Here is a 17,870-nt window from a genome sequence, read left to right as displayed (position 1 = left end):
TTATACATTAATTGAGTTTTTGGACATTTAATGTGCATAATCCAAATTTGAACTGCAAGCACATGCTCCCGTGCACCAAAGTTGGTTGAAAAATCACATGTGTGTCCTTGGTTGAATTTCTAGGTCCCATGCAAGAAATGGGAATCAAATTCAAACATCTTGGCGTCGTGACTCGGCCGAGAACATCGAGAAAGTTGGTTTTAAAATTCATGTCAATCCAAAACTCGCCTGGAAATCATGAAACATGGCATCGTGTCATGTCATGGCACTAACATGTTGTGGTAAAAATTGTATGATTTGGAACAAGTTTTGGTATAAGCTTTTTGCAGACCGGAGCTTCTCCCAAGAAGGCTCGTGATTCTGAGAGGGAACATGTCACCTTTGAGTGTGAAATGATATACGCTGCCCCCCCCTTGAGTTTCTTTACAGAGGCAACATAAAACTACATGAGTGCCCTATTAAATTTTGGAATTATTCCGGGTTCGTTTGGCCTTTTTATACATTAATTGAGTTTCTGGTCATTTAATGTGCATAATACAAATTTGAACTACAAGCACATGCTCCCGTGCACCAAAGTTGGTTGAAAAATCACATGTGTGTCCTCGGCTGAATTTCTAGGTCCCATGCAAGAAATGGGAATGAAATTCAAACATCTGGGCATCGTGGCTCGGCCGAGAATGATACGTCCATTTTGCATCATGCTTTTATATCGATATTTATTGCAATATGGGCTGTTATTACACGTTATGTCACAATACTTATGCCTATTCTCTCTTATTTTACAAGGTTTACATAAGGAGGGAGAATGCCGACAGCTGGAATTCTGGGCTGGAAAAGGAGCAAATATTAGAGACCTATTCTGCACAACTCCAAAAGTCCTGAAACTCCACGAAAGTCATTTTTGGAAATAATAAAAAATACTGAACAGAAGAAATACGTCAGGGGGGCCACCACCTGCCCACGAGGGTGGGGGCACGCCCTACCCCCCAGGGCGCGCCCCCTGCCTCGTGGGCCCCCAGTTGGCTCTCCGGTGGCCATCTTCTGCTCTATGAAGTCTTTCATCGAGGAAAAAATCATAAGCAACCTTTCGGGACGAGACTCGGCCGCCACGAAGCGGAACCTTGGCGGAACCAATCTAGGGCTCCGGCAGAGCTATTCTGGTGGGGACACTTCCCTCCGGGAGGGGGAAATCATCCCCATCGTCATCACCAACGCTCCTCTCATCGGGAGAGGGCAATCTCCATCAACATCTTCACCAGCACCATCTCCTCTCAAAACCCTAGTTCATCTCTTGTATCCAATTCTTGTCTCCAAGTCCAGGATTGGTACTAGTAGGTTGCTAGTAGTGTTGATTACTCCTTGTAGTTGATACTAGTCGGTTTATTTGGTGAAAGATCATATGTTCAGATCCTATATGCATATTAATACCCCTCTGATTATGAACATGAATATGCTTTGTGAGTAGTTACGTTTGTTCTTGAGGACATGGGAGAAGTCTTGCTATTAGTAGTCATGTGAATTTGGTATTCGTTCGATATTTTGATGAGATGTATGTTGTCTATCCTCTAGTGGTGTTATGTTAACGTTGACTACATAACGCTTCACCATTATTTGGGCCTAGAGGAAGGCATTGGGAAGTAATAAGTAGATGATGGGTTGCTAGAGTGACAGAAGCTTAAACCCTAGTTTATGCGTTGCTTCGTAAGGGGCTGCTTTGGATCCATATGTTTCGTGCTATGGTTAGGTTTACCTTAATACTTTTGTTGTAGTTGCGGATGCTTGCAATAGAGGTTAATCATAAGTGGGATGCTTGTACAAGTAAGAACAGCACCCAAGCACCGGTCCACCCACATATCAAATTATCAAAGTACCGAACGCGAATCATATGAACGTGATGAAAACTAGCTTGATGATAATTCCCATGTGTCCTCGGGAGCGCTTTTCTCTATATAAGAGTTTGTCCAGGCTTGTCCTTTTCTAGAAAAAGGATTGGGCCACCTTGCTGCACCCTATTTACTTTTTTTACTTGTTTCTCCTTACAAATTATCCTATCACAAAACTATCTGTACCACTTATTTCAGTACTTGCAGAGAATACCTTGCTGAAAACCGCTTATCATTTCCTTCTGCTCCTCGTTGGGTTCGACACTCTTACTTATGAAAGGACTACGATAGGTACCCTACACTTGTGGGTCATCAAGACTCTTTTCTAGCGCCATTGCCGGGGAGTGAAGCGCCTTTGGTAGGTGGAATTTGGTAAGGAAAAATTTATATAGTGTGCTGAAATTTACTGTCACTTGTTACTATGGAAAGTAATCCTCCGAGGAGCTTGTTCGGGGTATCTTCACCCCGACTAGTAGAGCAAAGAGTTGCTCCTCAACCTACTGAACCTACTGAAAATGAAAATGAAAATGTCCACTTTGAGAAAAACTGCTAGCTAATCCTTTTGTAGGAGATCGAACAAAGCATCCTGATGAGCACCTAATATATGTGGATGAAGTTTGTGGATTATTTAAGCTTGCAGGTATACCCAGTGATGTTTTTAAGAGGAAGGTATTCCCTTTATCTTTGAAGGGAGATGCATCGACATGGTATAGGCTATGTGATGATACGGGGTCATGGAACTATAAACGATTGAAATTGGAATTTCATCAGAAATTTTATCCTATGCATCTTGTTCATCGTGATCGCAATTATATATATAATTTTTGGCCTCGCGAAGGAGAAAGCATCGCTCAAGTTTGGGGGAGGCTTAAATCAATGTTATATTCATGCCCCAATCATGAGCTCTCAAGAGAAATAATTATTCAAAGTTTTTATGCTCGGCTTTCTGATAACAATCGCACCATGCTCGATACTTCTTGTGCTGGCTCTTTTATGATGAAGACTATTGAATTCAAATGGAATTTATTGGATAGAATTAAACACAACTCTGAAGATTGGGATCTCGACGAAGGTAAGGAGTCAGGTATGACACCTAAGTTTGATTATGTTAAATCTTTTATGGATACCGATGTTTTCCGTAAATTTAGCACTAAATATGGACTTGACTCTGAGATAGTAGCTTCATTCTATGAATCTTTTGCTACTTATGTTGATCTCCCCAAGGAGAAGTGGTTTAAATATCATCCTCCCATAGAAGTAAAAGTAGCTGCACCTATTAAAGTTGAAGAAAAGACTATCACTTATAATGATCCTGTTGTTCCTACTTCTTATGTTGAGAAACCACCCTTCCCTGTTAGGATAAAGGATCATGCTAAAGCTTCAACTGTGGTTCGTAAAAGCAATATTAGAACTTATACACCTCCTGAGAAAATTAAATTTGAACCTAATATTGCTATTGTTAAAGATCTCTTGTCTGATAATATTGATGGGCATGTTATTCATTTCCGTGATGAAACTGCTAGAATTGCCAAACCTTGTGCTAAAGATAAACATAGACCTGTGGTAGGCATGCCTGTTATTTCTGTTAAAATAGGAGATCATTGTTATCATGGCTTATGTGATATGGGTGCTAGTGCTAGTGCCATACCTATTGACTTATACAAAGAAATTAAGCATGATATTGCACCTGCTGAGTTAGGAGATATTGATGTTACAATTAAACTTGCCAATAGAGATACTATTTCACCAATGGGAATTGTTAAAGATGTTGAAGTCTTGTGCGGGAAAACTAAATATCCTACTGATTTTCTTATTCTTGGTTCCCCACAAGATAGCTTTTGTCCCATTATATTTGGTAGACCCTTCTTGAACACCGTTAATGCTAAGATAGACTGCGAAAAGGATGTTGTTACTATTGGTTTGGGTGATATGTCTCATGAGTTTAATTTCTCTAAATTTCGTAGACAACACCGTGAAGAGGAATTACCTAGGAAGGATGAAATTATTGGTCTTGCTTCTATTGCCGTACCTCCTAGTGATCCTTTAGAACAATATTTGCTAGACCATGAAAATGATATGTTTATGAATGAAATAAGGGAAATAGATGAAGTGTTCTTTAAACAGGAACCTATCCCGAAACACAATTTGCCTGTTGAAATACTAGGGATCCTCCTCCACCCAAGGGTGATCCCGTGTTTGAGCTCAAACCTTTACCGGATACTCTTAAATGCTTATCTCGATGAGAAAAAGATATATCCTGTTATTATTAGTGCTAACCTTTCAGAGCATGAAGAAGAGAGACTATTGAAAACTCTGAAGAAGCACCGAGCTGCTAGTGGATATACTCTTGATGATCTTAAGGGCATTAGTCCCACTCTATGTCAACATAAAATAAATTTGGAAGAAGATGCCAAACCAGTTCGTGATCATCAACGACGGCTGAATCCTAAGATGAAGGAAGTGGTAAGAAAAGAAATACTAAAGCTCCTTGAGGCAGGTATAATTTATCCCGTTGCTGATAGTCAGTGGGTAAGTCCTGTCCATTGTGTCCCTAAGAATGGAGGTATTACCGTTGTTCCTAATGATAAAGATGAATTGATTCCGCAAAGAATTATTACAGGTTATAGGATGGTAATTGATTTCCGCAAATTAAATAAAGCTACTAAGAAAGATCATTACCCCTTACCTTTTATCGATCAAATGCTAGAAAGATAATCTAAACATACACATTTTTGCTTTCTAGATGGTTATTCTGGTTTCTCTCAAATACCTGTGTCAGCCAACTATCAATCTAAAACTACTTTTACTTGCCCTTTTGGTACTTTTGCTTATAGACGTATGCCTTTTGGTTTATGTAATGCACCTGCTACCTTTCAAAGATGCATGATGGCTATATTCTCTGACTTTTGTGAAAAGATTTGTGAGGTTTTCATGGACGACTTCTCCGTCTATGGATCCTCTTTTAATGACTGCTTGAGCAACCTTGATCGAGTTTTGCAGAGATGTGAAGAAACTAATCTTGTCTTGCATTGGGAAAGGTGCCACTTTATGGTTAATGAAGGTATAAAGTTTCTGAAAGAGGTATTGAGGTTGATAAAGCCAAGGTTGATGCTATTGAAAAGATGCATGTCCCAAGGACATCAAAGGTATAAGAAGTTTCCTTGGTCATGCCGGATTTTATAGGAGGTTCATTAAGGACTTCTCAAAAATTTCTCGGCCTCTGACTAATTTATTACAAAAAGATATACCATTTGTCTTTGATGATGATTGTGTAGAAGCATTTGAAATACTTAAGAAAGCATTGATCTCTGCACCTATTGTTCAGCCACCTGATTGGAATTTACCCTTTGAAATTATGTGTGATGCTAGTGATCATGCTATAGGTGCTGTTCTAGGGCAAAGAGTTGGTAAGAAATTAAATGGTATCCAATATGCTAGCAAAACTCTAGACAATGCTCAGAGAAATTATGCTACTACTGAGAAAGAATTCCTAGCAGTTGTATTTGCTTGTGATAAGTTTAGACCTTATATTGTTGATTCCAAAGTAACTATTCACACGGATCATGCTGCTATTAAATATCTTATGGAAAAGAAATATGCTAAACCTAGACTTATTAGATGGGTTCTCTTGCTACAAGAATTTGATTTGCATATTGTTGATAGAAAGGTTGCTGAGAACCCCGTTGCAGACAACTTGTCTAGGTTAGAAAATGTTCTTAATGACCCACTACCTATTGATCATAGCTTTCCTCATGAGCAATTAAATGTCATAAATGCTTCTCGTACTGCTCCATGGTATGCTGATTATGCTAATTACATTGTTGCTAAATTTATACCACCTAGTTTCACATACCAGCAAAAGAAAAAGTTCTTCTATGATTTGAGACATTACTTTTGGGATGACCCACATCTTTATAAAGAAGGAGTAGATGGTGTTATTAGACGTTGTGTAACTGAGCATGAACAGGAACAGATCCTACGCAAGTGTCACTCCGAGGCTTATGGAGGACACCACGCTAGAGATAGAACTGCACATAAGGTATTGCAATCTGGTTTTTATTGGCCTACTCTCTTCAAGGATGCCCGTAAGTTTGTCTTATCTTGTGATGAATGCCAAAGAATTAGTAACATTAGTAGACGTCAAGAAATGCCTATGAATTATTCACTTGTTATTGAACCATTTGATGTTTGGGGCTTTGATTATATGCGACCTTTTCCTACCTCTAATGGTTATACACATATTTTAGTTGCTGTCGATTACGTTACTAAGTGGGTAGAAGCTATTCCAACTAGTAGTGCTGATCATAACGCTTCTATTAAAATGCTCCCTAGATATTTAATGACTGATGGTGGTTCACATTTTATTCATGGTGCTTTTCGTAAAATGCTTGCTAAGTATGACGTTAATCATAGAATTGCATCTCCTTATCACCCACAATCTAGTGGTCAAGTATAATTGAGTAATAGAGAGCTCAAATTAATTTTGCAAAAGACAGTTAATAGATCTAGGAAGAATTGGTCCAAGAAACTTGATGATGCATTATGGGCCTACAGAACTACATATAAAATCCTATGGGTATGTCTCCGTATAAAATGGTTTATGGAAAAGCATGTCACTTACCTCTCGAACTAGAACATAAGGCTTATTGGGCTATTAAAGAGCTCAATTATGATTTCAAACTTGCTGGTGAGAAAAGGTTATTTCACATTAGCTCACTTGATGAATGGAGAACCCAAGCTTATGAAAATGCCAAATTGTTTAAAGAAAAAGTTAAAAGATGGCATGACAAAAGGATACAAAAGCGTGAGTTTAACGTAGGTGATTATGTATTGCTATACAATTCTCGTTTAAGATATTTTGCAGGAAAACTTCTCTCTAAATGGGAAGGCCCTTACATTATCCAGGAGGTCTATCGTTCCGGTGCCATAAAATTCAACAACTTCGAAGGCACAAATCCAAAGGTGGTGAACGGTCAAAGAATCAAACATTATATCTCAGGTAATCCCATAAATGTTGAAACCAATGTTATTGAAACCGTAACCCCGGAGGAATACATAAGGGACACTTTCGGGAACGTTTCAGACTCCGAAAAGGAATAGGTATGTGGTACGGTAAGTAAACCGACTCCAAAACAGTTTTTATGGCAATATTTCTCCGTTTTGGAATATTTAGAAAAATAGAAAAATAAGAAGCAGTCCGGGAAGGACACGAGGGCTCCAAGAGGGTGGAGGGCGCGCCCTACCCTACTGGGCGCGCCCCCTACCTCATGGGCACCCCGTGTGCTCTCCGGACTCCGTTTTCTTGCACGATACATATTTTGGTCGGTAAAAATTCATTATATAACCCCCCCGAAGGTTTTGACTCATGTATCACACAATTGTCTTCTGTTCTTGTTTCGAGTTGTTGCTGCTGCAGATTAGAGCAAGATGTCTTCTCAAGAGTCAGTCGGGGAGAGCCGGGTGTCTCATCCGGCATTGGGACCAAGGACAAACAGCGATGCTGACCACTTTGGGCCAGCAATGGAGGAAGAGATGGAGGCTGATTTGATGAAGATAAATGCCATGGAGGAGGATCAAGAAGTCACTTCTCGCTTCCAGGCTGGATTCACGATGGGGGAACTACAGAGCTTGGCTATTCCAAACTCGGTTATCCCTTCCAATGTTAGATTTCTTTCTTATGAAAATATGAAGAAGAGTGTCACTTGTTCTCCCACAGCTATGCAACACCCTTGGGTGCAAGGAGCTTTAGCTGTTACAGGGAAGCTTCGTAAGGAGATAATGGATCTCAAGCAGCAACTCAATAAGCTCGAGGAAGAGAATCGTATCCTGAGGGGCATTATTGCTAAGAATATCACATCACCATCCCCGAAGAAGGAGACATAATCACATGGGTATGGGCACTCCCCTTGGCAACTGCCAAGCTTGGGGGAGGTGCCCCGGTATCGTATCACAATCACACTCCTATCTTTACCGTTTTTCTTAGTTCGATCCTTTTAGTAGTATCTTGATCTAGTAGAATAAAGTTTTGGCATGATCTAGTTTTGAGTTTTGCTTTATGATCCCTCTATGTAATCGAGTCCGTGAGCTATATATATTAAAGATTAGTGTTGAGTCAAGGGCTTGATTATCTTACTATGATCTTGAGTGAATAAAAGAAAAGAGAAAAGAATAAAAAGAAACAAAGAGGTCATATTGATTTTATGAAGAGTAATGACTTCACATAGAAAGAGTATGATGATTAAAAATTGTTGAGAGTTGACAAACATAGCTTTGGTCATCATTGCAATTAATAGGAAGTAATAAAGAAAGAGAGGTTTCACATATAAGTATACTATCTTTGACATCTTTTATGATTGGGAGCACTCATTAAAATATGACATGCTAAAGAGTTGATGTTGGACAAGGAAGACAACGTAATGGGTTATGTTTTCTTATATCTGAGATAAAATATATTGTCATGGATCATCCAACATGTTGAGCTTGCCTTTCCCCCTCATGCTAGCCAAATTCTTAGCACCAAGTAGAGATACTACTTGTGCTTCCAAAAACCCTTAAACCAGTTTTGCCATGAGAGTCCACCATATCTACCTATGGATTGAGTAAGATCCTTCAGGTAAGTTGTCATCGGTGCAAGCAATAAAAATTGCTCTCTAAATATGTATGATTGATTGTTGTGGAGGAAATAAGCTTTATACGATCTTGTGATGTGGAAGAAATAAAAGCGACGGACTACATAATAAAGGTTCATATCACAAGTGGCAATATAAAGTGACGCTCTTTCGCACTAAGATTTTGTGCATCCAACCCTGAAAGCGCATGGCAACCTCTGCTTCCCTCTGCGAAGGGCCTATCTTTTATTATTATCTTCTACCTTATGCAAGAGTCATGGTGATCTTCACCTTTCCCTTTTTATATTTTATCCTTTGGCAAGCACAGGATGTAGGAAAGATCCTGATAGATATATCTAATTGGATGTAAGTCAGCATGAGTTATTATTGTTGACATTACCCTTGAGGTAAAAGGTTGGGAGGTGAAACTATAAGCCCCTATCTTTCTCTGTGTCCGATTAAAACTCCGTAACCACAAGTATTGCGTGAGTGTTAGCAATTATGAAAGACTAAATGATAGTTGAGTATGTGGACTTGCTAGAAAGCTCTGACATAGACTCTTTCTGATGTTACGATAAATTGCAATTGCTTCAATGACTGAGATTATAGTTTGCTAGTTCTCAATAAAGTTTCTGATTCATACTTGGCATTGTGAATAGATTATTACTTGAGCATAAGAAATCATATGACAATATCCATTTATGTTGCTGTTATGAGAATAATCATGATGCCCTCATGTCCGTATTTCATTTTATCGACACCTCTACCTCTAAACATGTGGACATATTTATTGTTATCGGCTTCTGCTTGAGGACAAGCGAGGTCTAAGCTTGGGGGAGTTGATACGTCCATTTTGCATCATGCTTTTATATCGATATTTATTGCAATATGGGCAGTTATTACACGTTATGTCACAATACATATGCCTATTCTCTCTTATTTTACAAGGTTTACATAAGGAGGGAGAATGTCGGCAGCTGGAATTCTGGGCTGGAAAAGGAGCAAATATTAGAGACCTATTCTGCACAACTCCAAAAGTCCAGAAACTCCACGAAAGTCATTTTTGGAAATAATAAAAAATACTGAACGGAAGAAATACGTTAGGGGGCCACCACCTGCCCACGAGGGTGGGGGGCGCGCCCCCTGGCTCGTGGGCCCCTGTTGGCTCTCCGGTGGCCATCTTCTGCTATATGAAGTCTTTCGCCGAGGAAAAAATCATAAGCAACCTTTCGAGATGAGACTCCGCCGCCACGAGGCGGAACCTTGGCGGAACCAATCTAGGGCTCCAGCAGAGCTGTTCTACCGGGGACACTTCCCTCCGGGAGGGGGAAATCATCGCCATCATCATCACCAACGCTCCTCTCATCGGAAGAGGGAAATCTCCATCAACATCTTCACCAGCACCATCTCCTCTCAAAAGCCTAGTTCATCTCTTGTATCCAATTCTCGTCTCCAAGTCCGGGATTGGTACTAGTAGGTTGCTAGTAGTGTTGATTACTCCTTGTAGTTGATGGTAGTTGGTTTATTTGGTGAAAGATCATATGTTCAGATCCTATATGCATATTAATACCCCTCTGATTATGAACATGAATATGCTTTGTGAGTAGTTACGTTTGTTCCTGAGGACATGGGAGAAGTCTTGCTATTAGTAGTCATGTGAATTTGGTATTCGTTCGATATTTTGATGAGATGTATGTTGTCTATCCTCTAGTGGTGTTATGTGAACGTCGACTACATAACAATTCACCATTATCTGGGCCTAGAGGAAGGCATTTGGAAGTAATAAGTAGATGATGGGTTGCTAGAGTGACAGAAGCTTAAACCCTAGTTTATGCGTTGCTTCGTAAGGGGTTGATTTGGATCCATATGTTTCATGCTATGGTTAGGTTTACCTTAATACTTTTGTTGTAGTTGCGGATGCTTGCAATAGAGGTTAATCATAAGTGGGATGCTTGTTCAAGTAAGAACAGCACCCAAGCACCGGTCCACCCACATATCAAATTATCAAAGTACCGAACGCGAATCATATGAACGTGATGAAAACTAGCTTGACGATAATTCCCATGTGTCCTCGGGAGCGCTTTTCTCTATATAAGAGTTTGTCCAGGCTTGTCCTTTGCTACAAAAAGGATTGGGTCACCTTGGTGCACCCTATTTACTTCTGTTACTTGTTGCTCGTTACAAATTATCCTATCACAAAACTATCTGTTACCACTTATTTCAGTACTTGCAGAGAATACCTTGCTGAAAACCGCTTATCATTTCCTTCTGCTTCTCGTTGGGTTCGACACTCTTACTTATCGAAAGGACTACGATAGATCCCCTACACTTGTGGGTCATCAGAGAACATTAAGAAACATGGTTTTAAAATTCTTGTAAATCCAAAACACGCCTGAAAATAATGAAACTTGGCACGGTGTCATGTCATGGTACTACCATGCCGTGGTAAAAATATTGGCCGAATAGGAACAAGTTTTGGTATAAGCCTCTTGCAAACTGAAGCTTCTCTCAAGAAGGCTCGTGGTTCTGAGAGGGAACTTGTCACCTTTGAGTGCGGAACGATATACGCTGCCCCCTCTTGAGTTTCTTTACAGAGGCAACATAGAACTATATGAGTGCCCTGTTAAATTTTGGAATTATTTCAGGTTCGTTTGGCCTTTTTTATACATTAATTGAGTTTCTGGTCATTTAATGTGCATAACTCAAATTTGAACTACAAGCACATGCTCCCGTGCACCAAAGTTGGTTGAAAAATCACATGTGTGTCCCCGGGTGAATTTCTAGGTCCCATGCAAGAAACGGGAATGAAATTCAAACATCTTGGCATCGTGTCTCGGCTGAGAACATTGCGAAACTTGGTTTTAAAATTCTTGTAAATCCAAAACACGCCTGAAAATCATGAAACTCGGCATGGTGTCATGTCATGGTACTACCATGCTGTGGTAAAAAATTGGCCGAATAGGAACAAGTTTTAGTATAAGCTTATTGCAAACTGGAGCTTCTCTCAAGAAGGCTCGTGGTTCTGAGAGGGAACGTGTCACCTTTGTGTGCATAATTCAAATTTGAAATACAAGCACATGCTCCAGTGCACCAAAGTTGGTTGAAAAATCACATGTGTGTCCTCGGGTAAATTTCTAGGTCCCATGCATGCAAGAAATGAGAATGAAATTCAAACATCTGGGCGTCGTGGCTTGGCTGGAAACATTGAGAAACTTGGTTTTTTAATTCCTGTAAATCCAAAACACGCATGAAAATCTTGAAACTTGGCTTGGTGTCATGACATGGCACCAACATGTTGTGGTAGTTTTGCTGTCCGATTTGCGAAGGCGCACACATTAACAATCAACAAAGTCATTTTGGAACAAGTGCTGTCACGTTACAATAGGAAACACAAGTATTATAGAAACCGTGGGCGTTCTATTTACCATTTACGTGCAGCCACGCATCCCCTTTTTTTATTAGCTAGGAGGCGCCATGCAGGGTAGCTATTTGAGTACGGGAGGCGTGCGATCAGACCCCTGTGCGTGCTTATCAGGAGGAGAGCCCTTTGACCTCCATCTGCCGTCCACCTCTCTCCCAAGGTCTCCATTAATGGCGCCCGAGCCTCTGTTTAATGGTGTGGCTATGTCTCCCTCGACTGAGATTTAAGAGAGAAAAAAGAAAATCTGAAAAGAAATTTTTGCACGGATCTTGACGTAAGATCCAACGGACCTATATTGCATCTACTGCAACTTATAGCAAGACTGATGAATATATAAGGACGACGACAGTGGATAATAATTGTCTTACATAATTAGGAAGATAATTAAAAAGCCACATGCGGCTACGCCCGAAGGGAAAAACAAGAAGGAAGACAACGATCTGGCTCGCTGATCTCTACTTTCTTGATGCGTTGCTGCAGGCCACGGGAACTAGTCTCCGCCGCGAGTGGCGATGAGCTCTGTCGTGTCCTCAAGACGCTGCTTGAGAGCATCCACGGATTCCTCCACCAGCCTTTGGCGCTCGATGCGGAGCATGTCATTCTCGTCCATAAGTTTCTTGACGATGACGCCGGTCCTCTTCAACAACACACTGGTCTCCTGCTGCTGCTCTGCACTTCGGACGATCTTCGCCCTCAGCAGGTCACGCTCGGCCCGGAGCCTCTCATTGCCCTCTCTTAGTTGCCGGATAACGCCGGTAGCCTTTTCAAACGAGGCTTTCATGTCGTCCTGCAACCTCGCGTAACCAGAGATCTGATCCATCTGGCTATGGACGATCGCATGCATGTGCCTGTAAGAGTCGTCGCCTGCCCGCGAGACATTTTCCCAAGCCGCCGCGGCGCAGCGGGACATCCGCTACAAAAAAATACACTTCCGTGATGATATGTGTTTGTCCCAGTAGGTCACGTTTTCTGTCATGCATGTACATCCATGATGATTTTCTGACAGAATCAAGATAGTCATACCTGTGCTGTCGTAGAAGTGTTCCATAACATTACGAAAATTATCATCACGGAAGTGTCCACTTCCATGACGATAAAACGTGCGTCATAGAAGTTCTTTCGTCAAGGGTGACCGACACGTGGCATCGACTGTAACGGCTTGCCGTTAAGCTATCAGGTCTGGTTTTGGATCCATAACCCGTTAACAGCCCGGACCAATGGGGATTTTCCACGTGTAAAATTCTCATTGGCCGGAGGAGACACGTGTTGGCTCACCGTTGGGACAGATTTCATCCACTCATTGGACAGGAGGCGCCTATGATACGTCGACACATGGCACTACCCAACAGAGGCCCATTCCGGTGATAAGGCTGGGCCTGTCAAAATAAGAGGGCCGGCCCATTAGTGGCCTACTTGAGTCAAGCCCATTTACAAGTACGGCCCATACAAGTTACACAAAATCAGCCCATCAAAGGCCCATTCTAGATTCGACAATTTCCAGGCCATCGTTAGTTTAAGCCCGTTAACGGCCCACTACATTTTTGGGCCCAACAGCGGCCCGAGCTTCTTTCGGCCTGTTAGCAGCCCATCGTCAATTCCAGCACGTTAATGGCCCGAAACGTCTTTCGGCCTTTTCTCGGCCCATTCTACAGTTGGGCCAATTCTAGCCCGCTGTGACTTTAGGCCTGTCCTCGGCCCATTCGGTAAATGGGCCAACTCTTAGCCCATTTTGTCTCTCGGCCTGTTAAGGGCCCGCACAACAGTTGGGCCTTTGACTTTAGGTCCATTGGGGGCCCACGTTCTGCATGGCATCATTTCAGCCCAACGCGACTTTCAGCCTGTTAAAAGCCTAGTTTGCAAATTGAGCCTCCTCTGGCCCATAACACCTTCGGCCTCTTACTGGCCCGTAAAGTAAAAGGGCCGAGACAAAATTGACATTTATTTCGGCCTGCTAAAGGCCCGCAGGCCATTTCCATTTATACGGCCCTATTGAGCTTTAGGCCTGTTGACGGCCTGCTAAGAGCCGTTGTTACGGTGGGCCCATTTGGGATCGACTTAATATTATTTTGACCAGCCCAATTAAGGCCCGCTTTGACTGCACATGTTTGTTCGTTTGTACGGCGTCCAGGAAATGTTTGGGCGTGTTGGCCCCCATTTCAACGATATAGCATATTCAAGAATTATCCTACTCTATACTATCGCCTCTAAAAACATACACTATACAATAAAAAGCATAGAAACGTAGAATAATCCTACACTATACAATAAAGAAATTACAGCCGAATATACCCACTGGGCATTATAGTTCGGCACCAGTGATTATAAAGCGTACACAAACAACAAATTACATACACTGGACAAATAAAGCTCATACATCATGGACACGCATCAACAGAACTTACCATTTGAACTATAATCTCTTCAGAAAAAAGGATTGGCCGGATTCAGATAGCACAAATTTCAGTCTGCAAAATCTCCAATTCCTTCGTGGTTACCTCAGTGTCTTGTTTCATTTTTTGACTCCTGCATCTAATACCTGCATGTCCAGTCTCAACTTGTTGATTGTACGTTGAGAATCATGTACACGTTGTCTTGCCACCTCTAGTTGATGCTCGAGAACATCAGCACATTCCAATTCCAATCCATAATCATTCGGTAACGGCCATGCCGCACTGCTCGCAGATCTTTGTGTTGATGTCACTTCATCCTGAAATGTTTCTGTAAGTACACATGACTAGGGCAAAAATATAGTTACAACAGTGAAGCGAGCAAGACAGACTATTTTGTACATGGCAAAACAGGACTAACAATAATGTTACACGTCATGAAGCATAAGCAGGTGATATTTTAAAAATTATAAAAAGGTAGTCTGTGCAGCCTGCATACAGAAATCTCTCTTAGCTCACCAGAGGAGCATGATGTTGGGGCCCAATCCAAAACACAGACAAGTTACAAATTTAGACAGCACGTTGCGTATAAGTAAGCAAGCAGTTGGCCATTCTGTAGCTCAATTAAAGTCTTAGGGAGCATAATGAACAGCAGAGGGATTCATACAAACCTACTACAGCAAGCAAAACTATGCAATCATTAGCCTAGTATAAACTAGATTGTGAGCCTCATGCAATAATAGTTGGTTAATAGACTTCAAAGCTTCAGGCACACTTCGCCAGAGTAATTAAATGGTAAGGCCTTTAATTATGTCAACTAATAGTTATACAAGTACCCAACATCAGGCATCATTGTTTGGGCATCTCATTAACTGAGGACAAATAAAGCAATTGAAAAGAGCAAATTAACTATGCCTGAAACAAACAAGGAATTGAACTGTTGAGTTGGATACAGTGACTTACCTTAACTGGTTGAACAGGCTCAGCGCAGCTCCTACTTCTCTTGCAAGGCTCCTTCCTAACATCTTGTACTTGGAAATCCTCAATCTTATCTTCATTGCACCCCCTCTGCAAGGTGACACAAACTAGTTACTCGTCTCCTTGGAAGATAAATATGCATACTTTCCAGTCTGTGAACAACACAAAAGGATGAGATTATAACAAAACAATACCACATAATGAAACATGCCACATCTCTTGCACTTGCACACAATGAAATGAGCATTTACTATGTCTGCACTATGTAAAAACTAGGCATACCTTCGAACTGGATCTCCAGGTACTCTTGGAGAGCCTACTTTAGTGTACAGCCAAACCTTTATGTCACCTATGAGTTAGACAAGGCCCCACTACAGCAGCCCTTAGTGTTTAAATCGTTGACAAGCTCTGTTAGAGTGTTAGGTCAAGAACAACAAGTAATCAAAGCAAACAGTCCTAGTATGGCTGGCTGATGCAAACAACAATTGAACAGATGTGTGAGCAAATCTTACATATCAAGAAAAGAAGCAAAGAAGGAGGCTTAAAGACCATCACTTGACTGACCAGATTTAAGGGGCATTTAAACATCATGTGCAACGTATGAACTAACATAAACATTGCATATTCCAGATTCTACAATGGAATGCACATGTATTAGGTTATGCCATGTATGATGATGCCTAAATGTACACTATAGCAGGCAGGAGTGATTCATCATTGCACGCACAATTGAATTGCAGGTTAAGGGCCAGTTCGATTCCGCCTTTTCAGGGCTTATTGTCAAAATAAGCCATAAAAGATGTAAAGAAGTCATTTTTGAGTTATGGGCTTGGGCTTAACTTATTTCGCTTTGGAGGGGGTGTTTCGGGTAGAAGCTCACTAAAAATTGAAGGGAAGGGGAATAGTGAAATGACTCTGTTGTCTGCCTATATTACACTCAAAATGCAACTGCTCACGCCCGCATCACACGTGACCCTCAAGTAAAAACAAACACGCAAGCGTTCATTGCCCTGCCCACTTGCATCTCCTCTCCCCTTTCCCTCTACCTTGATCCCCTACCCGCAGCACTAGGGTTCCTCCAGCGAGCCGTCGCCACTGGTCCCATCTGGCCTGGTCCTCGACGATGCTCTGTCCAGCTAGGCTACATGGCCGGCAGGTAGGGGCAAATCTCCCCGGCTGCTCCTCCCTCTGGCGCCGCCCCTCATTCTCATGGTCTCCAGCAGCTGCTCCACTATGGTCCGTCCAACGCACTACTCCGGCGGGAGCCACACAACTACGGCTGATGCCACACTGCACCAGAAGGCACCTATTCCCCCTCCCCTCCTCCCAGGCCGTGGCCTTGAGGTGCTGTTGTAGGATGAGCTCATCCAACAAGGTGAGGATCTCCTCTGGTTTTTTACCAAATTTTCATTCTGATCCACCATACGATGAATTGCTATGAGCTGCTTCTGCTGCTGCTATATGATGCACTGCTGTGAGCTGCTCCTGCTGCTGCTATACGATGAATTGCTATGAGCTGCTGCTGCTATATGATGAATTGCTATGAGCTGCTGCTGCTATATGATGAGTTGCTATAAGCTGCTCCTGCTGCTGCTGTATGATGAATTGCTATGAGCTGCTCCTGCTGCTGCTATATGATGAATTGCTATGAGCTGCTCCTGTTGGTGCTATATGATGAATTGCTATGAGCTGCTGCCGGTATATGATGAATTGCACACTGCTGTTGCTGGTGTATGATGAGTTGCTATGAGCTGCTACTGCTATATGATGCTTTCAGGTGGTGCTGCTATATGATAATAACCAGCCACTTGGACCATCGAATTTCAATAAATAATTGTTCTTCATTTAAATGTGGGTCATGCATTCTTCGTTTAAATTAGGCAATGGGATCTCTATGGAAGACATTGACCAAAGTAGATTGTGCCAAGTAGATGGTATCTTTGTATTTGCATTTTGAACAAATAGTGATGGTCTGTTTTCCTATCATATTAATTACTGCACTGGGTTCAATTTGTGATGTTTGCAAGTCAAATTAATTTTCATATGGGCAGCAAAATGAAAAAATATAATGCAATCTAGACTTTTCACTGATCATACCAAAGATAAGCTGAAAAGGAAGGCAATGAAAAGAACTGGTTGGCTTATTACCTGGAGCTTATATTCACAGGTGCTTATTTTCTTAGGATAACTCGTAATAACTGTCCCTAAGAAACTTGGCCAATAGAACTGACATACAAATAACATGTCACGATGATTGCAATGGAGGAGTGACCTACCATAGCACACTGTATAGGCTCACCGCTGCCTCTCCTTTTTTTGCGATGTTCCATGAAATTGCCACATACATCTTGTACTTTTTCATTGTGTAACCCTATCTGCAAGTTGACACGGCTAATTTCAGACATCTCTACATGATAATACATTGCATATCCCTTGCGCATATTTAAACCACCTATTAATGATTGTGTGCGTAGCATAAACTAGCCATGACTCTGTGTGCTGGACTAGCAGGCACTCTAAGGGAGCCTAATGTAGTGCACTGGAATTCCTACATGCCACCTACGATTTTGTGTAATGTACTGCCTCTGTTCCT

The sequence above is a fragment of the Triticum aestivum genome, chromosome 2D, assembly GCF_018294505.1.
Source record: "Triticum aestivum cultivar Chinese Spring chromosome 2D, IWGSC CS RefSeq v2.1, whole genome shotgun sequence".
NCBI lineage: Eukaryota > Viridiplantae > Streptophyta > Magnoliopsida > Poales > Poaceae > Triticum > Triticum aestivum.
The sequence above is the reverse complement of the archived record's forward strand: the minus strand, read 5'-3'. Positions refer to the sequence as shown.